This window comes from Marmota marmota, unplaced genomic scaffold, assembly GCF_001458135.2.
Source record: "Marmota marmota marmota unplaced genomic scaffold, marMar, whole genome shotgun sequence".
In the NCBI taxonomy this organism is placed as follows: Eukaryota; Metazoa; Chordata; class Mammalia; order Rodentia; family Sciuridae; genus Marmota; species Marmota marmota.
Window position 1 is genome coordinate 24,570,905 of NW_026000026.1, and position 3,290 is coordinate 24,574,194.

At 52.9% G+C, this 3,290-nt stretch overlaps 1 pseudogene; it reads left to right on the forward strand.

Moving 5' to 3' along the window:
- Positions 1-2,063: 2,063 nt before the first annotated feature.
- On the forward strand, positions 2,064-2,844 carry LOC107158624 (annotated as a pseudogene).
- Positions 2,845-3,290: the final 446 nt, after the last annotated feature.

Genomic DNA, 3,290 nt, shown 5'->3' on the forward strand with positions numbered 1-3,290 from the left:
AAGGGTTTTCTGTGAGCAAGTTTCTTCAAAGCAAGCTGGAATAGGGACGGAGTCTAGCAGCCAGTTATAATGATCAACCTGCATTCCCAGTTCTCTAGCCCTGAGCTGGTGTCTGAACTCAGGGTCAAGACTGATAGTCCTGTGCCCTGCACAGAACCTCCTTTAAGCAGAGGGTCACCATAGCAACTGGGCAGTCTTGACCTGCACCTTTGCACAGGAAGTTCCCAGCGCAGGTGCAGCTCCTGCTATAGGACAGTCAGAGTCCGGGATTCAAATCACCGCTCCTGGCACATTTCCAATTTTAAAAATCAGAACACCAACATAAGTTCATGTGGCTTTATCGTTGCCAGGCCAGGAAGCCGCAGTGCGGGGAGCTGCGTGGTCTGGGCCCTGGACCATCAGGTGTGGTCGGAGGCCCTCTCTCAGGCCAGCAGCAATCCAATCACCCCCACTCTTCTTCCAGGCCTCTGAGACCGTCCTCATCATCAGGGCCTCAACCCTGTGCTCCCTGCTCAAACTCTAAACTGACCAGACCCAGTCTCTTCCTCCTGGCCCACGATCTCAAACCCTTCAATGTCTCTTTGTGACAATGGGAAAGTAGATGACTTACTTATAACTCAAAACGGTTATTAAAAATCTTCAGAACTTCTCTCAAATATTTAGTAACAGAATAAATCAAACTCATTGAAGGACACACGAGCCCTTCGATACGGCCGACATAACTGGGTGCAGGGCTTTGGGTGGGAGGGCCTGGTGGAGGACTCTGCTGCCCCTTCTGCAGGTCAAGGATCCAGGGCGAGAGGGGAGTGGGGAAGGAGGCCCCGCCAGACCCTGCCAGGGCTGTGGGAAGTGGAGAGGGGTCCGGACAGCTCTGGGCACCATGAGAAGTCCCTGGTGGGGCTCCAAGCAGCGGGGATAGGTGACAGGATTTGCAGTGGGTGGTGGAGAGTGACTAGCAAGAGTAAGGGGGGACCACAGAGAGGCTGAGGGGTGGCCTCAGGAGAGGTGATGGGCGGGGCCAGGGTAGAGCAGAGCAGGAACTGGTGAGGTCACAGGAGGTGGTTCTGACACAGTGGATGACGAAAGGGGTAGGTCACCAGAGGGACCTGAGGGTCCCCACCCCAGGCACTTCCCTCTAAGGCGGGACTTCCTCCCTCTGGCCCCTCCCTGGCAGTATAGACAGGAAGTCCTGCCCTCCCTCTGCTTAGCTCCTCCCACCTGCAGGGCCCTGGAGACTGGGAGAGGCCAAGTCCCTGGGTGCTGGGGACGGGAAGGGGGATGGACTTCGAGGCCACAGAGGGGACCTGACGCACCTGCTCCTCAGGGAGGCCTTCCCTGACCACCAACGGCCGCTTTTGCTCCCTCCTCCCCTCCTGGACAGGCGTCCCTGTTTGTTTCTTCCCAGTGCTGGGGTTCCACCTGGGCCTCTGCCGGCCAGGCGGACCCTCTGCCCTGAGCCACACACACCCCAACTTGAAAGCACCCTGAATGTGCAAAAGGAACTTCCATATTTCTGGACCCCCCCAAGGCTGGAAGCAGCACAGAGCCCGCTAGGGAGCAGCCTGCCTCTGTTCAGCGAGAGACCCGCTGGGCACAACCTTGTCCAAGGGACATGCCAAGTGTCCCCCCCACACACACTCAATCCCTCGTCCTCAGTTCAGCCCTGCTCAGAAGCAGGGGTTCCAAAAGCTCATGCTGTCCACTCTGTTACCAGTCACAGTGAGCACCTCTTGAGCATCTACTGTGTGCAGCCTCAGGGCTAAGTGCGCCAGAAGGAAAGGTCAATGTCCTCACCCCATCTTAGAGCAGAATTATTATCATTGTCCTTTTTTTTAGGTGGGGAAACTGAGGTTCAGAAACACTAGAGGCGCAGTGAGGGGAAGGTGGGGACGGTGGCAGGTCGTGGTCCTCAGGGTTTGGGTTGGAGGTTAGAGGCAGGGCCAGCAGCTGGGGGAGAAATCAGGTGCGGAAGGTCATGCTGGCCACAGCCAGTGGGGCCTGGGGACCATGCCCTGGAGCAGCTGGAAATTTAAAGTTGTTTGGAGTCAACACTGATTCCAACCATGGGTTTGTCAGCCTCTACCCCTACCGTTCCAGTTCAGCGCTCAAATGCTTCAGATGAGACAGCATCACCGCCTTCAGGATGCCCAATGCCTGAAGGGAAAATGAAAGGCTGTCCAGTGAATGCAGAACCCTCTGGTCCAACCTGTGAGAGCAGAACATACTCTGTGCCTGCCCACCAAGATGGTGCCTATGACTGTGTGGAGTGTCCTGTTCCAGGCGCTGCTGCTGAGAATAAGGAGAACCTGGATCCTCCAAATCTGATGCCACCACCTCATCAAACACCAGCTCCAGATCAGCGCTTTGCATTGTCTGCCGGAAGAGAGGAGAAAAAAGTGGGTTTATCCTTCTGAACAGATGTTCTGGAATGCAATGTTAAGGAAAGGGTGGAAGTGGAAGGATGAGGATATTAGTCAGAAAGATATCATTAAAATTCACAATCAGAACAATGAACAGGCCTGGAAGGAGATTTTGAAGTGGGAAGCTCTTCATGCTGCGGAGTGCCCTTGTGGTCCATCCTTGATCTGATTCGGAGGGAAAGCAAAACAATATTCACCGAGAGCAAGAATTGGTTCCTGGATGGGGTATGAGCTGCCTTTCGACGGGCACGGTGGGACCATCAGTCGCTGTGGCACGGAAGTTGGATATGTGACAGATCATCACGATGGCGGCGAAGTCAACCAGGACTAGCAGTTCACCATCCTGGATGTCGGCCCTGCCTGGGATTCACTTTCAGCAGTGTGGGACAGAATGAAAGTTGCTTGTTGGCGCTGGACATCATAACCACTGTTTTGTTTGTGATGCAAAGTAGAAACCTTTTTTTTTTTTTCTGAGAGATACATAAAACTATTTTCCCCAAACTGAACTGCATTCGTGATGTAACGGGAACTTCAAGTGGGTCATACCCTTCACCCTCCACTTAGCAAAGGGCCCCTGCTCCATTCAGTTTTGAGCTGCATTTTGCCTTGCGGTTTATAGCCAATAGTTCTAAGTTTTCTCCCCGTTTGGTTTAAGTGGGAAGCAGTCCCTCAGTTTGTCCGTTAGCTACAATATTGCCTATGTATTTCATCGAGAAAAGTCTGAAAAACTTCTGAAAAAGAGTTTTTAGAAAGTGAGGAAAGCCGCTTTTTTCTTACCGTTTTCTCAGGAATATTTGAGAGGTGATACCTAAAAGCCAGTGTACTGCTCATGAGCTTTTACCTGGTCAAATCTTTTAACTAAAATCATTA